The 20,292-nt window shown below is 42.3% G+C and overlaps 1 protein-coding gene across 4 annotated transcripts in view; it reads right to left on the reverse strand.

Annotated features, from left to right (window-relative positions):
• ZBTB20 (zinc finger and BTB domain containing 20) overlaps window positions 1–17,049 on the reverse strand; it is a 2,236,857-nt gene extending 2,219,808 nt beyond the window's left edge. For 3 of the 4 annotated variants that reach the window (XM_086935527.1, XM_086935525.1, XM_086935524.1), the window contains exon 1: window positions 16,641–17,049. The gene's annotated coding sequence lies outside the window, so the exon portion shown is untranslated. The remainder of the gene's footprint in view (window positions 1–16,640) is intronic. The other variant, XM_086935528.1, reaches the window with a different exon arrangement.
• Window positions 17,050–20,292: the final 3,243 nt, after the last annotated feature.

The following is a 20,292-nucleotide window of genomic DNA, read 5'->3' on the forward strand; positions in this document are numbered from 1 at the left end:
TTTCCATATTTGCAATGCTCATATGATTCTGCCTAATGCAATGCCTATATGATTATGCCTAATGCAATGCCTATATGATTATGCCTAATGCCGTGCCTATATCATTATGCCTAATGAGATGCCCCATATTATGCCTAATGTTTTTATGCCTAATGGATTTCCTCTTAGGGTTATGCCTATTGGGGGGGGGGGGGGGGATGCTAAATGATAACTTATCCTTATGCTCATGATGCTGCCTGGTGCCAACTGCCAGTAGAGACCAGGGCAAGCCCCCAACACACCATGATGTCACCAAAGATTCTAGTGGTGACATCATGTGGGTGACAATGAAAACCCACAGACAGAAAAGAGACAGGCTAAATATAACACTGACGTAATGTGATTTTGGCTAATAGGATGATGCCCCATGCAGATGTGGGTTAGGCCCCTTGCCTATTGCAGAATGTTTTTGTTTATGCCTTCCACTATGCATTTTTGCTAGAGGGATGCCTGACGTCAGGTCATTAGGTGGATACCTGATCTAATGTGTTTTACCTCATGTTGATATGATGCTATGTTTATGATCTTGCCAATAGGTACTGGGTGATCTACATTGATTACTGGTGCTAGTGATGAGTCTGGCGGCGACCCGATTTGCGCTGCCCTGTACATAATCCCCTGTAAATAATGTCCAGTGTATATGTCTGTGAGTCTAATGTGTTTTTATAATACAAAAGCTATTTTTATGTAACCTTGTGTGGAGTCTCTTTTGTAGTGTGCCTGGTGTGTCGCCGCTGTGTGTGTGTGTGTTGCGCAAACGCTTTACACATTGCCTCTGGGATAGGCCTGACTGCTCGTGCCAAGCTACCAAGGGGGTGAGCAGGGGTTATCCTCAGGGTGTACCTCCCTTGCCCTGACTAGACCGAGGGTTTCTGCCAGGCTCTGGCGCGTGCCCTAGCCTATCGGGAATCCCTGTTTCTAACACATGACTAAATGACTTCTGTTTGTCAGAAATGATTGGACTAGGCCCAAGGCTATGTCGACAAAGACCAATTTTTTGAGATGGTTGACAAGAGTTACATGGTCAACCATATCAAAGGTTGCTGACAGATCTAGAAGGATAAGTGCTGCTGAGCCCCCCTTATCCAGGATAGTTCTTAACTCATCCGTTGTTTTTATTAGTGCCATCTCAGTACTATGTTCGGCCCTAAAGCCGAACTGAGAAGGATCCAATGGATGATTATCCTGAATGAACTTTGATAATTGTGTGTTAATACGTTTTTCCACAAGTTTGGCCGGAAAAGGTAACCTAGAGATGGAGCGGTAATTGGCTGGGTTGTCCGGGTCTAAGTTTTTTTTCTTTTTAGGAGTGGTAAGATAGAAGCCCTTTTCCAAAGATCAGGAAATATACCCGTGATGAACATCCCAATAAAGATGCCTGGTAAGGGTGTTGCGATCGAAACTGGAATCTGTTTTAATACAGAAGGAGGGCATGGGTCGAATGGTGATCCTGACTTAGTGGAATTAATTAACTTTGAGACTTCATCCGTGGTAGTGACTGTACATTATTTGAGATTAGCAAAAGGACTAGTACTAGCCGCATCTAAGGTTTAATTATTGATTATGGAAAGAAATTAATTAATTACATTATGTTTATATTCTTTATATGTATTATGTTTGATGTTTTTATATAACATTTCATCTTATAGTATAAAGATTTTTTTCAATTACTGTGTCATGTTGTAGGGTGGGAAGTGTTTAAATATATACTTTTAATGTATAAAATTGATTAATTGTTTTATATAGTTTTATCTTAATACTTTTTGATTAGTTATATCAATTATATAATGTACAAATAGTACATATTTATAGATTACTCATTGAAATATATGTTTTGTTTATTTTTTTACCAATACTTTGGTTGTTTTTTTTATATGTGTGGGAATAAGAAATCTGATCTTTCCAAAGTCCAACCGTACTGTTGCTTAAATTGCACTGGGAATTGTCAATCTGACCTCTCCGAAGTCCAACATTTTCGCTACTGTTGCTCAGATTGGAGTAGAGCGAGAATAGTAAATCTGACCCCTAAAGTCCAACACTTTTATTCCAAAGTTCAGGATCTTCCCAACTGTTGCTCGGGTTGAAGTGGAATTGAAATTGACCCTTCCAAAGTCCAACACTATCCCTGCTGTTGCTCAATCCAACACTTTTCCTACTGTTGCTCAGGTTGGAGTGGGAATAGTAACACTGACCCGTCCAAAGTCCAACACTTTCCCTGCTATTGCTCAGGTTACAGTGGAAATACTAGGGGCATATGTGCAAACCTGTATCGCCTTCACAACTTCACTTTCAGTGACGCTGTGGTGGCAATAGGGGCCTCGCCTTATTTACAAGGCAGCGTTAAGCCACTTAACATGGCTTAACACTGCCTTGTAAATAAGGCCCCCTTTCACGCCATGCTTAGAGTGAAAGGGGTGGTCAGTAGGTGTTGCGGTGGGCGTTCCACCGCAACTCCCATTCTTTTTGACGCTACCACCTAGTAACAATGGCAGCGTAATAGGAGGCAGCGCCAAAATTAGGACCAGGGAATACCTGCTCTTAAATTTGGTGAAACTAAGCTAAATGCTTTATTTCTCCTAGTTTTTGCTTTTTCCATGTGTGCTGCCTTCTGCAGCACACATGGAAAAAGCAAAAAGTCTTGGTTTGTGTATGAACAGGAAGGTGACCCTTCCTGCACATAAACAATCTTTTTTAAAAAAAATTGATTTTGTTACTTCTATGTGTACTGCATTAAGCAGCACACCTATAGAAGTGACAAAATGGCATTTCAAGATTGTTTATGTGCAGGAAATGGGACCTTCCTGCACATAAAGAATCTCCCCTTGTACGCAGACACCCTTGCACTATGGTGCCAGGGTGCCTGCGTTAGCGCTTCACTGCTAAGTGTAGCGCCAGGTCAGGGGGACACGCAAGGCTGCATATCCTTATAAATATGGTGCAGCCTTGCGTTTCGGAAGTGGCGAAGAGAGGCGTTAAGCCATGACAGCTAGCGCCTCACTTCGCCACTTCCTTGTACATATGCTCCTAAATCTATCTCCCCTCCAAAGTCAAAAACATATCCTGCTGTTGCTTACGTTGGAGTAGAAATTGTAAATTTGACCCATCCAAAGTTCAATATTTTTCCTAATGTTGCTGAGGTTGAAGTGGCAATTGTAAATCTGACCCTACCAAATTGGAATACTTTGTCTACTGTTGCTTATGTTGGAATGGAAATAGAAGATCTGATCCCTCCAAAGTCTAACACTTTCCTTTCTGTTGTTCAAGTTGGAGTGGTAATGGTAAATGTGACCCATTCAAGGCCCAACACTTTCCCACTGTTGCTGAGGTTGGAGAGGCAATAGTAAATCTTACCTCTTCCTTACTGTTGTTCAAGTTGAAGTGGTGTGACCTCTCCAGCAATTAACACATTTCCCACAATTGCTCAGGTTTTAGTGGGACTAGTGAATGTCAATTCTCCAGAGTTCAACATTTTGGATAATATTTCTTAGGTTAGATGTTATTTTTAGCCCTCCAAAGCCTAACTAATTTTTATTTGATTTTTTAGCGTATAGTTTTTGTGATTTAGCTTTAAAAGTTATTTTAGTTTGAATGTTATTCTTATTATATATTTTAGCTTTCTTGGCGTAATACGTTTTGATTAATGTTTTTAATTTAATAATGTTACCATAACTGTTTATTTTAACTGTAATATATACATATATATTTTTTTATTACTGCAAATTTTCATTAGTATTTTTATATTTTGGTTTTCATGTTAATTTTTCTACATTTATTTTCAAGTATATATTTTATTTTTTAAATGTACAAAAAATATTTTTATTTGTACTATATCACGTGTATATATTTCTTTAACTGTAATATTATTTTTTAAGGTAATATATTTTTTTAAGTAAATATAATAGTAAATAATTAAAATTGGCTAAAGAAAGAAATTATTTCAGTCTCCTATAGTTTTTGTAGTCAATATTTTTGTACTTTACACAGAAAGTATATAAAGTAGAGATTTTTAGCCTTGATATTTTTCCAGAGATGTTTGCTATTGTAAAACTTTTGTCGGTTAGATTATGTCATAGAAATCCTAAAAACATCTGACGTGTGATAAAAGGATTAACAATGTCCCTTGTTGTCCATAATATATCAAATTTACCATATCTTCCCCTTTCTAAGTCCCCTTCGGGAGTATTATTGTTCGCACCACAGAGATGCTGATCAGGCGAATCTATTCAACCCAGTCTTCTCAACTCCCAGTAAAATATGTTGAACCCTTAGAGGAATGTGTCTTATCTCTCCATCTTGGCAAGAGAAGAAAAGTTCCTACTCGTATCTCTGCAAGTAAGTTCTGAAGATTTAATGTTTCAGAGGTAAGCTCTGCAGAGACATTCAAAGTTACTGCAGCTTTTCTGAGGAACTTGAAATACCATTTTGAAATAGTTATGATATGAGAGACACTTGAATGTGTCTTCATACATGTTTTTGTGGTTCTATACCAACCAGCTGTTACATCTGCCCCGAGAACCATGCCAATCCCGATAACTGTGCTAAGAGCATATCAGAATTTACACAACTCCAAGAGAAAAAGGAGCACTTTTTTACATTCTTAGGCAACATTTTGCAGGACGCCCCACTCAGCATGTGGTTAAATGTCTATTAACTGTCATGTTGCCTAGACAGCACTGGCATCCCTGACAATGTGATCATCTGGAGGGGAGTACCATGAGGTGCGTAGACTGCCAAAAATTCAGTACCAGGTAAAGGATGACGAACTGGGGATTCAACTTTGGGAGCCAAAAAAATGGTACGAGTCTCAGGAAAGGGCTATGGATAAGACTTTTGATCTGCTCTTTCCAAAATGGTGATTTATCCAAAGAATGCTCTCAGAGGTTCCCAATCCACAACAAAGTATTTCCCTGTGATTTCAGTTGCTCTCTCTGAGTCATATATAAGGAGGCATTTCCAAGTAGTATATGCACCATAATGCATTCCTTCCCGTATTTTTGTCACATTCTTTACCACATTGCTGCTACTTTTGTCTCTGAATTTTGCTTCTAGTAGCTGGTACATCTACTGAATCTACGTCTGGAATGTCTTGCTTGGCTTTTTCCTCTCCCTGAAATCAGAAATTGGCATATAAATTTAAGTTAGTTCGTAAGTGACATATTTATAAAGCGCACGAATGCCGAGATGTCTTGGTGCTAAATGCTGAGCGAGGCGTCTTGGCGTTAAAAGATTACCACTACCACCTTAATAAACACAATCTGGTTAGCCCAAAGCACAGATCTTAGAAAATCTATGCTCGACTTCTGGTAGCTATGGCACAAGCAGCAGGCAGTTCCCAAGAGACTGTGGAAGGTCCAAGAGTACCAACAGTTTTAAAGTCAAGATTACAATGCATTTCCCAAACAAGTTTAGATAACTAGAGAAATATTTAATGAGCAAAAGGTGCCAAGATCGTCAAAATTGGGTAATAGGAACTGGAGATATGGATTTTTAAGGCACAAAAGACCTAGAAAAGCAGCATTGACATTTTTAGTCGACTAGGATTTCAGACGGAGCACGATAAAGCAGTGGTTGGATACCCCAAGAGGACTGTACTGGTCACAGCATTTACCTTTGGACTTAAGTGTCTGAAATGGAAATCAGAATCCCTCAATAGTGCAAAGTTCAAGGCTGAGGGTGGTGAGGTTCCCACAAAGTTGGATACGCTGCTGTTAAGTTCCCACTGAAGCCACTGGTTTTGTCATCTAAAGCTCTGGGCAGCACAAACGTGGATTTCATATCTACCAAGGTCACTTGGTGAAACGGGTAGATTTGTCGCCTCACCAGGGTCCAAGGTTTTACCTTTGGACTTATTTACTTTTTGGTTAGAAAAATTCTTCAGCAGAGCCGGGAAGACTCCACAAGGCCGGATATCTTTACTGTGGTGTCCAGCTGGACCTATTTTCAGTGATACAAAGCACCCAGCGTGTGAAACCTGCCTTTCGTGCCAGCCTTAGGTGCAACCTCTTCGGGCAAGTCTCAGAAGTTTGTTCCGGTCCTGTGGAGGTGGAAAAAATTACTAAGTTCCTACTGGTCAGCACTTCAGCCCCTTTCTCATGAAGGCAGGTTTCTAGGCGCCACATCTCTCTCCAGCCAGGTCTCTTACAATTTCCACTACACAGTGGTCAGCTGGGTCTCTCGGAGTCATATGTCTTTCTGCTGTTGATGTCCCTTAAGCAGGCAAACAGGAGACCAACCACTTGGGGAGAGGAGTTGGCCTAACAGCTAGGGTGGTGACCTTGAATCTGGGGAACCGGGTTTGAGTCTCTGCAATGACACTGAACATCCTGTTATTCTGGGCAAATCACAATCTCCCCGTACCTAACAAAAATGATGAATGTGTCCTCATTTAACGCAACTGGTGCTATGTAAAGCGCTCCGATACCAGGTCAGGTTTGTGCTATATAAAACTCTGTAAAATAAAAAAAATAAAAAAATTGAAGCTCAGGGAGCAGTTCCATTCCCTGGGAGGCAGAGAGAGTCCAGACCCTTTGAGTCCTTTTCATGTAGCTCAACCACAAGTTGTCTTTCTTCCAACAGGCCTTGTTTTTCAGGTGTAGTCTTCCCAGGTCTTGGAAGGTTCTGAGGAGGTGGTGGTGAGGTGTCCATCTTACCCTGTGCACAAGGGGCATGGCCAACATAGCGGCCGTAGCTTGAGGGGCTCCGCTGCCAGCCTGTTAAGCATCTGTCGACTGGCCAGCCCAACCCGTTGTCTCGAGCCAGCTTTGGCTCCCCTGGTTGGTGGTGAATACGGGGGCCATACGGAGGTGCGGATTGGGGCTGCTGTTGCCGGGCTCCTGTCATGACGGAGGTGCGGCCAGACTGTGGCCTAACGCCTGCTGAGGTCCCCGCCCTGGCCGAGCTCCGGGGCTGGGTGCCGGCTGTTGGGCCGGCTCACTTCTGTTGGTGGCTGCCGCTGACTGGCACCTGCCTACCCGCTGCGCTGAGAGTTGCGGGGAACGTCCATGGGGGACCTGGATGGTGACTCCTCGCATTGGGATTTCTTAATTCCTCGGACAGACAGGGACAGGAGACGAGAAAGCGGGCAGTCGGCCATCCGAGCTGGGCCCCATCCCCCAAGGAAAAAGATTGTCTTAATCAGACCGGGTCGCGGTGGAAAGGCGCGCCCGGCAGGTCCTTTGAGTCACACAAAGTCTGACTGAGACTTGAAGGCCTCCCACCTGCAGTGAGGACCTACAGAATCATTATGGCAGTCACTCATTTGGACGCTTTGGAGGATCACATGGTGGGGGGCTCATATGTTGACACTACCTGCTGCTGTACATGCCTGGAGGGGTGACCTGAGGCAAACCGGAGTGTTGTGTTGGTGCTGCTGGGGCATTGATGACATGCCTGTAGACTCGGGCAGGTGTACCAGACGTTTTTTGGGGCTGGTGCCCAGGCAGAGGCTACAGTACCGTACCCCTTACACTAAAAGGCTCTGGCTTACCACCAATGGAGCGCCTGGGTGGTTCCCGGGCACCTTGGGTGAGACTTTTAATTCCACTTGTGATCGAGGAGGAGGCAAGGCCTCGTTAGTGAAGGCCCGGAGGTTCTGCACCAGGCAGCCCCGTGAGGCTTCTGTAGGGGGCGCCGATGTTGGGATGCCGCCTGGAACGTCTGCACATCCATACATGGGGCGCCTCTCCTGTCGTCGCCGGCTGGGTTATCTCCCTGCCTGGATCCTCCTTACTCAGACTGGCTGCTCCCTGAGCGGGCCCCCGGGACACGGATCATGCACCTACGTAGCTGAGAGGTGGAGAGCTTGATGTGGCTCACACGCTACAGGCTAATTGAATATACAATTGCCCATAGATTGGAGTATGCCGTTATGGGTAAGGACAGGCCACAACTTATGTTTTCCTACTTGCCATGTGTTACTGTACCTTTAAACTTCAGCCCAGCCAGAGCACAGTGGTGCGCCAGACACCCATTTTTGTCATCTATATGGGTGATGCAAAAACAAAGTGCAATCCACATATAATATTTAGCTACTATGCTTTTGGTGCATTTTCTGTCCTAGAGGTATGTAAAATAGACCAACTGGGCTAAACCAATTTTACCAGTAGAATTTAGGGACATAGCATTGTGGCGGAAAACAACAGTCACATGGCACAACGCCCTAATCCCAGCAAAAATACGACTCATTGCAGGGAGGCCAGACTTGCTACACCTTATATAAAGGAGAGTTTAGACCTTTGCAAATAACTCAAGAATTAAACCTCAATCTAGGGTCTCAAGATTGACAAAGGCTTGTTTTCACCACTTTTATCTCCTATGTGGGACCTTCTTTAGGAGAGACTGTGCACCTTTCAAGTGTACTATTCAGTGCAGAGTAGCCCTGTGGCTACTGCAAGTTCACTTTTGCTTGTGCAAGCAAGCAGGAGACTCAACAGACCTTGACATCAAGTCCATGAGAAACTGCAATGCCACTGACTCCTAATGTTTGGTTACACTATGGTTTCCTCCAAGGACCTAGCAAAAGAGTTAAAATGTTGCCTTGAGAATTCTGCATTACAAGAGACCTTAGTGTTATGGTTTCAGATATCCCAGTGGTCCTTTCAAAATACCCCACATTTTCTTGGGATCCAATTAAGTTAAAAGGATTTTGGATTTTGTGCATTTTGCCTTCCACCCTCCACAGTTTAGTCAGGATTTAGTGCATTATGCCTTTAACCCTCCACATTCAAGATCGAGTAAAAGTAGGTTATCTGATCAGTTGCCATACTGGATCAATATTGGCCTGGGTTACACCTATACTATTAAATTCAAATGCTATTGTTTTTATTTTACAACAAATAACAATCTGTACAGTTTCGTATTCAAATGATTGTTTGGTGACATATGATACGTTCTAATAGCATTTAAAACATTTTTGAACATCCTGATTTGCACCATTCTTATGAGGAAGGAAGAATTGTGTGTTAGCCAGCCAGATAAAATGCTTTTGTCAATTGGAAGTCGAAACTACCTGGGTTTTGAGAACTTAACTCTTTTCCGAATTGGTTGGCATGAAGGCCAAGTTGAGTTGCATCTTAACTTATTCATTTGGTACTGTATGTAGTCAAATTAGTCCTGTGGGAAATGAGTAGTTAGCATTACATCTCGGAAAAATATTCAAAGTGCAAAAAGAAAAAAAGATACATATTGAAAAAAGGGTAAAGCAAACCTGCGGTAAATCCACTGGTTCAGATGTAGATTCAGAAAAGCTTAGATTGTCCATAGATTAAGAGGTATACACATTGGGTTTTTAGTGAATAAATATTTCCATAACAGGTCAGTCTAGCAATATCCCCTGACATCCTGCAGCCCACACCCACATACAGATCCAGTACAGAATCCCTGGTGTTTACTTCAAAGTAGGAATGCCACCTTGTGGCTTCAGCCTGGCATTCTGCCACTCCTGAATTCTAATGTTCTAGGTAGTAGTTCTTCAAATCATTCACCAGCTTTGATCGTAGCTTGGACCTAGTTTCCCCAAAGTGGCTCAAATATCTCACTGCTGAAACATTGTCCATTTTGAGAAGAATGCAGCATTGTACCTTGTCCTGTACTATGTACTTCACTTCAGAGGAACTAAATAACCGTTTCAGATAGCTGACGTTCATTGTCATCTCTTCCATATGCTCTATCCTGCAGAGAATACTTTTGGGACATCTTGCAGAATCTCCCCTCCTTCCCAATATGCTGCCTCTCTCCTGAGGTACTGAATCTTCATTCTCTGGAAACCCCTCTGATGGAGTGGTCTCCGAAAGATGGGCAGGAAGAAGGATAGGAAACCCAATACTTTTGTCAATCACTACAGGGAAATCCTGTTCTTTGCTAGTACCACACGACATCCATTCTTAATGGTGTGCACTTTCTTACTCAGAATCTGAAACACTTATAGCATGTATAGTGTACAATATGAACCCTGAGACCTCCATTCTCTGAGTGTGGGTCTCTACAGTCTTTTCCCAATGTATGACGAATCCTAACCCATGGTTAATATTCATCACCACTGCCACCAGACTGTCAATTGTAAGCCATAAAAATAATATTGTCTACATATATAATCACCCCGACACTGATCCCTCTCAAACCCAACACCGTTGGCTTAAGCAGGTAAGTAAAACACCATGGGACTAATGAGAGCTGGGACAGCTGGCAACTTCAAACCTTGCCCTAGCTATGTGAACTCCAGAAACAATCAGTGTGGATCCTAACTTGGAACTGACACAGAACTGTCCCTGAGTTCCATATTCTCAATCAAATCTTCTTTCTAAAGTGGGGCCATCACTCTCTACCTTCAAGTGGCTGTACAAAATTCAGTCATTGACTCTCTACAATTTATCACCAGTTACATCTCTTTTAAACCCTTCTTTTTTATTAGGAAAATTATGCTCCTGGGAATTCTGTATAACTGCAACCTGACTCCCTGAACAGCCTGCAACACATAAGTATCTTGAAAGATCTTGTCCCACTTTTCCAGAACCAATGCAATACTCTCGCCTATGTGCCCATTTGCCTGTGTGGTTTAACTCACCTGCAAGAGTTCCCCATCCAACAGTGCCTCCTGATGTTCCTCTTCAGCTTCTTCTGTAACCTCTTCATGCTCATACTGGGTAAAACAGGCTCAAATGTCTGAGATGTTACTACCACTGAAAGTTGGAGCCTCTGGATGGTGGAACATGAGAAAATCGAAATCCATGCTGGACAAGCATCCCCCCCGACTCAACCAGTCTACAAAAAAACTCTCTTGAAAGAAAATCAATCGACAAAGATGAAAGAGGTTTATTTTTTGGTGTGTAAGTCCTCAACAACTTTGACATAGTTATGATAAATTGGCCCCCTAAAAAAGAAGACCCTATGCCACTGCTTTATCTCTTTTGAGCAAGTCCCGGGTAAATTTTTGGCAGCAATGCTTTATTTCTTTCAGTAGTTGGTGCTGCATAAAAAGCAAATTGCCTTCTGCACCAACCCTGCTAGGATCCATGGATATATTGGTTCATCACACTCCTTCACCTCCTCTGCCATATGAGAAGTAATATGAATGGTCCTGGTAAGTCCAGCACTTTATCCTGACAGGCGTTCGGCCCTGGCTTCTCTTAGGGATTTTGGTGTATATTTAAATTAATGTAAACACTACAGGGTCCACTTTAGTGTTATAGTTACTCTGTCTTCATTGTCTGAGCTTTGGCACTCTGCTTGTAACCTATGTGGATCAGCTTATCGAGAGGCTCGGAGAGTTGGTTCTTGACATACCTAGTCACTCATGCTTAAGGGGTACAATCCGAACTAAGGGGATGGAGGTTCACCTCCAGATCAAATACAGTATCATCCAATTTGCTGTCACACAGCTGCTTGAGAGGACTGGTCTTGAGGTCTAATGCAGTCTCCCGTTTGTGAGATCTTTTCAGTTTAAACAACTGACTCCATTGTGTCTAAATAAAACCCTGTATCCACAGAGTTAGAGCCAGTGTCCTTTATGTCACCCTTGATGCTTCAATGGCCTGATCATGTACACTCTGTGTATACTCATTCCTGGCTTGACTATCCTAAAAACAAAAAAAAAATGTGCTTCTCTAAAAAGCATTTATTAGCTACTCAAATGGATCTTGTGGATGCTTCTCCATGCGCGTACTTCATGATCACTCTAATGCTCTGAAGTGTGGATCATCATTCAACACCCTTATGCCTTGACATCCACACTGTATCACTATTGCTCCTCACCATCTTAGGAGATTCATCAAGTGTCCATATGTGCTCAGCCTCAGAGACTTCTAAGGGCAATCTGTCATTTACCACTACACTCAATACCTTTTTGAGACTGGGGAAGGTGTGCAACCAAATGTTGAGTTCTTTGTCCACCACATGGAGATGGAAAATAGAAAGGCCTCTGACCGACATGAAAGGAAATTTGGATTGGTGAAATTGACAGCGCAAAAACAAAATTAAGAGCAGACAATCGTTTCCTTCCAGAGCACCAATTCAATTTTTACTAGAACACATGAACAATAACAAGACATGGTTGATAACATAATAATAGTTGGTCGGTGTGACTGATATAACACAGCAATGATAGAATCATAAAGACATTTGTATCCAGAGTTTACAAGTCAATCTGACTGTGAACCAGAGATATAAATTGCTTTGTTAGGCCCACTTTTTGAGCACTGTGGCTTGGGGATGACTGCAGTGACATACAAATCAAGCACTGTTCGGTGGAGGAAGAAGACAGAGAGAGTCCAAGCTCCCCAAATCCAAGACAAATTAGATAGAAGGGGGAACTGGATTCATACAACAGGCAAGGACAAGAGGTCCGGGTGCTTCTGGTTGGCCACCAAGTAATTGACTCCTACCCGGAATAGCAAAGAGAGAGGCCATAATAATGAATATCACTTGACCATTTACTCCTTTACGAGTGGCATAACAATATAACACTCATAGTTTTGGAATTGAAGCAACTTCAGAGACAGCTCAAGTCTGAAATGGCCGAAGAGGTTCTAATGAAAATGGGCCATTAGCTGTCCAGTTTTTATAAGTGATATTAACAGGACACTGAAAGGTGCACCTACAAACTACTGGTGTAAATTCAAGCAGTGAAGATTGGTGCCTAAAGGGGAATCAAGCTCTTTCTACCTGGGAATACACAGATTATGAGTACTGCTGGACATTATTGTTGGTTATGGCTTCCAGAGTAAAGAATTAGCTATGTGTACGATTTCCAGTTGCAATTGGAAATGGGCAGTTTTCATCTAGGCTTAAAAACGTTGACTTCCGGTACCATTTTCATAAGCAAGTGCACGATGGAAGTCCCCTGGAGCTCTGAAGGCAAACACCTATGAAGGGCTAGAGTTGGGAATTAACCATGCATTTTAAACAAAGGCAGTTGCACTTCATGCGGAAGCCAGAAAAGCTCAAAATTGGGCACACAATAGAGACATTGTTGCTAATCAGGGTTCCTAGGCAATGGGGCCTTGTTTAAACAAGTAAAATCTAATTATTGATGGCCGCTAAGTGGTTTCCAGGGTATATTCTGGCTCACACATCCCCTATGAGTTTTAGAGGACGGATATTTTCAACCCCTAACCATTTGTAAAGACCAGTGTTAGTAGTGTAGCATTGTTTAATAGGAAGAGGAGCCACCATTTTTGCATACATCATTTTTTGGGGAAGCAGCTGACGTGGATATACATTGTTCTGTAGTGACAGTTCTTTTTTAGGAAAAAAAAAGTTTAAAACTCTTTAATCAAAATGCACATTAATGGTCTTCATTGGCTTACGGGCCTAGGCAACATGTCAAATGACTTATGGAGTAATTATTATATTATTGTCCTTTTGGTTATCAATATAAGGATGGACCAGAGGTTTTGTTTTAGTAGCTGAGTTGCTAACATTGGAATCAAGGGCCCTTGACGCTATTTATTTCATTTTTGACTCAGTGGAGTATGGCCCCTAGGAGTATGCCCACAGTATGTATATGAAGTATGATCAGTCATGAGTCCCGTTCTCATTGTGCTACAGGAATCAAGCTATACCTTACTGATGAGACCTTACTAGTTAGAAACCAGTCTGGGGTCACTTGTGTTCCAGCTCAGATGAGACCTAGCCTGGAAGTTCGTACTTGTCTGTTCCTATTTCATCAGGACCAAGGCTGATTTGCATAGGGCTGGGCCTAATTCTGGGATGGCACAGTGGGCCTAAAAATATGGACTTGAATGCATCCTGAGTCATTACCAAAGGCTGAGATCTCACAGTATATCTCTGAATTAGCGCCCTTATCCCCAACTTTCTCCTATATTTGTGCCCCCTCCCTTCATAAACATATTGTTTTAGCCAGCATATACCAGCCCATATCCTTTTTCCACATTTCTATCTCAGTGGGGGCATACTCCCTTCGAAGCTTGGCTACAATCAGGCCACGTATGCATAATGTTTTCAGGTATTTAGCTGGGATCTCTTCACTCAAATTCCACTACACATAATTTCATGTTTTTCTCAATGGGGACCCCTGTGATCTGTGCCATGAACACCACCCTTTACCCTCACAGAAAAAGCGATGACTGTAATGTGTGAATGAAGGTGTAGACTAATCAAAGCCTTGAGACCATGGTGTTCCTGTTTCTATCGACCCGGTTTAGTTGTTCACTGGCATAGCACCATTGCAGCTAAACACAAAGTTGTTTTATTTTGGACAAATCGTGTAACACCTGTGTGACTCAGAATGTAAGTAGGTGAAATGTAAAAACTGCAGCACTGTTCCACTTACATGTTGCTAACCCCTCCCCATTATATTCTGCTTTCTGTAATCCAGTCCCAACCAGGCCCCACAACAGCACGATAAATCACGTAACATAACATAAAAGGCATATATACAGAGTGTTCGTCAGATAAAGATTGCTAATTACTGCTCCAAATTCAATGGCGTTTATGTTGAGTCTGTCTCAGAAGCATGAAAACATAAGTGGATGCTATGGGATTTTGTTCACCTCTCACCTTCGTATCAACAACCGCCCTGAAGTGAATGCACCAGTCGGACGAGTTACAAGAGTTATCTAAAATAAGACTGGTGCTATAAAATGTGTGTACTGCCTCCTGGAAGAGACTGTGCCTAAAACTTAACGCGTGGAGTTTCTCACGGGATCAAAATGGCGTCAACGTGGGTATATCTTGATCAGGACACTTTGGATAACTTTTTTATGTGTTAAATATTCGGCAATACTCTTATAAAACCATTAGAAGGAATTTTCGAATAATTAATTTCGTGACCCAGAAAGCTAAAATTCAAGGTGTCTTTGGTCATACAAGCATTGGTTTCAAGGGGGGTTCGATGTGTGACGTGGGCTAAAGGTAGGGAGGCATTATATGATCCTGATTTGCTAGAAAAAAAAACTAGGGGTAGATTATTCCCTAAACCTGGGTTTTACACAGGACAGCGCATGTCCACACACTGTACCACGAAGCCTTTTCACTTTAAGTTTTTCGCTGTGAAGTAGGCTGCAATACCAGTGTATGTACTAAAACAAAGATGTTATTGTACCACAGTATTTAGGAAAAAACGGGATGCTCACGACTTGCAGGTAAAATAATTAGTTTTAGTACCCATATGACACAGACCACGCGTCAAAAATACATCCACCTAGTGTTCCTTCATTCCAGTGTATATTTTTAATCTCTATTACGTACATACCTTAAAAATACTAGTCAAGTGCTGTAAATATCACAAATATAATCAAAACTAAACACTGAACCTCGGTATCCGCCAACAAAGTGATGTAGCAAAGTTTGTCACAGCAACAGTGCATATAATGGAATAAAAACTATGCAGAATAAAAATATCATTTTTTCGGTGCACATCCAGTTTAGATACACCGTTTGCACTTATATGGTCTCAGAACCTCCTTTTTGTGATTAGGGAGGGTCAGTGTCAAAACATCGGTAAGGTGTTAAAGGTGAGACTCTATGTAAACAAAGGGAGAGAAAGTAGAAATATAAGGCAGAGTGGTAGAAAACGTGTCAGATGCCCGGTAAACGAGGACCCCAGAGTGGGAATACCGCTTGTACACATGCCCGCAATAAAGATGTCTTGAGAAAAGCTAACTTCACTGTATCACTGAAAAATATTTAACCTAGTCTTCAAAAAATGAAATGGAGACTTTATTGAGCCTGTTCATTTAAGTTTTAATCTGTAAAGTTTACTGTTAGCCAACACTTACTCACGGTCTAAAAATAACATTTTATTTTTCGAAGAGGGCAGAACAGTTAAACGCATTAGGTTTATGAAGTACAGATTCAAATCTTTGATAGAAAACATGCACTACTCCGACATGCTTAGAGTATATATATATATATATATATATATATATATATATATATATATATATATATATATATATATATATATATATATATATATATATATACACATATGTGTGTGTGTGTGTGTATATATACACACACACATATATATATATTTACATACATACATACACACACATATATGAACGAAAATTCAGTTAAACAAGTTGCATGAGAAGATTTTGTCTCCTTATCACAAGAGTATGTCATAATATTTAAAGCAATTTTTCTAGCTAGATAGATAGACCTTCCGAATTCTGGTTAACAAGCCACCCAACAGCAAGTTCGGTCGCACTTCACAAGATTTTTACCATGAAAGATTGAAACCCTTTTTCATACAGAATTTATTAACGCATCGCTTATCCTTTCAACAGGAGCTCCAAATACAATGGGCGACTATTTTACATTTTCTATTTTACTGTACGATAATCGTCGTGCTACAATTAATGGACTTGTTCACGTTTTTGTTTTCAAGGACGTCTGAATATTTGATCCAGTCGAAAGCTTAATATCTCAAAAAAACAACTTTTCACAGTCCCTGCACACATCGTACTTGTTTTGGAATAAAAACGAAAATAAATTATGAAAGAAGTTTGCTCACGCGCAGCGGTTTGGAAATCAGCAGCCCCGACAGGCGGTTATGTTTTGAACGTGCCTTTGAATGTCGAAGGGGTTAAACGGGAAGGTGCTGTCGGGAATAAGAAGAGGTATAAAATCCGTCTTACCGGTGCGAAGGACGTACAATTGCATTCTCTTGAAGAGGGGCCGCATTGCTAGGTGGCCGCCCGCCTCGGCTTCAGAGGAGTCCCCATGAAGCAGGATCTGACAGAGCTGAAGCGGCAGCCCGTGCAGCGGCGGCGGCAGCAGCAGCGGCGGCCCCAGACACTGTCCTCACATAACCCTTCGCAGCTGCCGCCTGGAGTGCAGTAACGGCGAGGAAAGAGCTCACGCTCTCGCAGCTCCGAGAGCAGACCCTTGGAGCCAGACTCCCACCGCGGGCCGTCAGGAGAAGTGCAGCCGTGCCCCCTTCCCGCTGCCCCTCCCTACCCGACCCCACCGACACGCTTCTCGGCCTAGGATTTTGGAGCGCCGCTGACCAAACCCTGCGAATTTAATTCAGGAAGTCTTTCACACAAGGGGTGTGGATTCACTGTGCATCACTTCTTGCTTTTGTTTTGGCTTGCATTTTTTTCTTTTTACAATTTAAAGAGGCATTGCCACAAATTCAACAAAACATAACATTTATAATTTAAACCCTGCTAGTTTCAAAAACACCTCTAATCTTATCTGTTTTAATGTTCATACTGTCAATTTGTCTTATCCATATGCCCGTCGTGGTTTCAAAGCACGCTACTGGGAACTATGGCGTTCTAGATGTGAGTCAAAGGTGAAAACAATAAAAAATTAACTTTGTCAGAACTAAAAAGAATATACATGTTTATAATGGTCGATTGGTGCAGTAAAGACTCGTAGTTACGGGGATTAATGCACCTTTTCAGAACAATCAATATAGCTGTGATATGTATGGGCCAAGTTTCATTGTGAGGGCGACCAAGTTGACTGAGGTCAGTCAGGATATCTTTATTTCGACTTATTACAAGTCATACAAAGAAAACATAAGCAATAAAACATAAGCAATAAAACTGTAAGACATAACGTAGGATACATATGCCCATATATACATAGCCCAACGCATTCATAAAAATCATCTAAACTACCAATAAAAATTTAAATACTATACACATGTTAAGACTATACAAATTCATTCTTTAAAATTTTACTAAGGCGAATTATGGCCGACAGCTTTTGCCCTAGCTGCGGCAACTAAAAAGTTCGCAATACAAAAGGCAGTGCGGGGGTTTGACAAAAGCTGTAGGTAAAGCAAGGCAGGACGAACCTGGGTAAAACCAGCTTCTTTCAGGACAGGGAGTAAATATTTTTTCCTCTGCTCCTGAAAAAAGCTACAAAACATGACGAAATGCAGTGTATCCTGCACCGAAAAGTCGTCGCATCTGCAAGGTGGGGCTTCATCTGGCTTCTGCCATCCCTTATATGAACCAAGGTGATAATGTATCAGGTTAAACCTGAACTTGGTTAGCAGAAACCTGTGGTAGGGAACGGTTACAAAAATAAGATAGGGTGCAATTGAAGGAGTGCTGACCAAAAGGTTATGGGACCTCACTGATGTCTTCAATAATTCTGTGTCCTCACGCTGCGCTTCCTTCCTATTCATAAAAGCCTTCTTAATGTAACCTATGTCTTCCACCCTGATTTTATCTGGGCGTAAAAAGAGCTCAGGGCGGCCCAGGTTGGTAAAAGATTTAATTAAGTAGGCCAACCATGGGATACTACTGTGTTTATCTAACGATAAAACATCCTTCAAGATTATATGGTTTAATGGAAGGTCTTCGTTTAGCCATAGTTTCAACCATAGAATCAGGGGTGCTAAGTTCAGTAGGTCAGACAAGTATGGTAAACCCACCTCTTGGTGGATTGAATATGTTGGGGTGCACTGAGGGACAGATAAGAGAGATCTAATGAATCTGTTTTCCGCTCTCTGTATGGGGTCAAGATGGACATAGCCCCACAGAGGCGAACCGTAAAGTGCAATGGCCACTGGCTTGCTCTTATAGATCTTTAGAAGAGCTTCCATAGGCCGGGCTCCCAACTTGCCTGCAAATCCGAGGATCGCTGAGGAGGATCTAACTACGGCCAGCTTTTTGGCTCTTATCTGTGGTCCCCATGTTCCCTTTTGATCAAATAAGACACCCAAATAGGGGAATGATGTTACCATTGAGACAGGGACCCCACAACAAAAGAAAGATTTGTGCCTACTTTTAGTGCACTCACGCCCCATTACCATGGTATGAGATTTTGACACATTCACCTTCAAGTCCAGGTTGCTCATAAAGCTGCCAAAAGCGTCCAAAAGAGTCTGAAGACCAACACCAGTTCGAGCAATCAACACGGCGTCGTCTGCGTACAGGAGTGCCGGGATTTGCACATCCCCTGCACGTGGAACGTCCACTTTCAGGCTGCGCAGATATGCCCCCAAGCCGTTGATATAGATGGAAAAGAGCGTAGGGGCTAAAATGCAGCCTTGGCGTACCCCCTTTGAGGATTTAAATAATGAGGTGCGTCTGCCATTATTTGACACTCGGACTGCTGCATAGAGATCCCGATGCATGGTGGCTATGAAGGAGACCAGAGCTTCATCGATGCCCAACTCTAGCAAAATCGCCCACAGTTTTGATCTATTAACAAGATCGAACGCTGATGACAGGTCCATAAAACCAAGGAACACAGACCCCTCCTTGGCTACGGTATACTTAGAGATAAGAAGATGCAAGTTAGTGCATTGTTCGATGGTACCCTTTCTTTCTCTAAAACCGTATTGCAAGTCGGATAGGCCTCCACAGTCCTCGATGTTTTCCCTCAGTCTGGCTAGCAGGACTCTGCCCAAAATTTTAATAGTCGAATCCAACAGGGATATGGGCCTGTAGAAGGCGGGGTCATCCCTGCTCCCTTTATTTTTGAAAATAGGAACAATCGTGGATGTGGCCCATGTAGCTGGCGCCGAGTTGCTGTTCACTGCGGTAAACAAATTTGTCATGACCTCGGCCCATAGCTTAGGAGAAAACATAAAGAAGTCAGCCGGGACCCCATCCGGACCAGGTGCCTTGTGCTTAGTTGTATCCAGGATTGCTTTTTCAACTTCTTTCGGGTTAAAGATAATGGGTTGTACATTTTTAATAGTCATCTGGACCCCTTTTCTGCCATCGTCATCATCCCCCTCATAAACTTTTTTGAAGAAGGCAAGCCATGTTTCATCATCGATTACGCAGTCCATGGATGCGTTTTTGTCTTCTGCAAAAAGCGGATGCCTTAAGATCTCCCAAAATCTCCTGCTATCCTTTAGTACAGCCGCGGACAGGAGATTGTCCCAGGTTTCCCGTTTGATTGCGTCTTTGCGATTTTTTGTGGTCGCTTTGTAAATCTTCCTTTTCCTGGAGATTTCGGCTCTGTCCTTGGGTACAGATTTTAGTGCCGCTAACAGTTCTCTATGTGCTTTTGAGCACTCATGATCAAACCAGCGCTTGTGACCTTGTACACCCGAAGTGGTTTTTACCAGGAGTTCCTTAGATACCTGTGTACAAATTGCCTCATATGCTTCAACTATGATGTGCCCTTGTGTTTCCGGGTTTCTGCAAAGATCAACTTGGGCTTTGATTTTGGGAAAACATTTATTATAGAAATCGTCCGGTATCACTTTGGCCCACTTCACTCGCCTGTTTTGATCAGCGGTCCTCAAAGGGTGTGCCACTTTCTCCATAACTGGGGGTGCCCCCATGTAGGCGCCCCAGGCCACTTCTAAGA

This window comes from Lissotriton vulgaris, chromosome 8 (assembly GCF_964263255.1).
Source record: "Lissotriton vulgaris chromosome 8, aLisVul1.2, whole genome shotgun sequence".
Taxonomy (NCBI): domain Eukaryota; kingdom Metazoa; phylum Chordata; class Amphibia; order Caudata; family Salamandridae; genus Lissotriton; species Lissotriton vulgaris.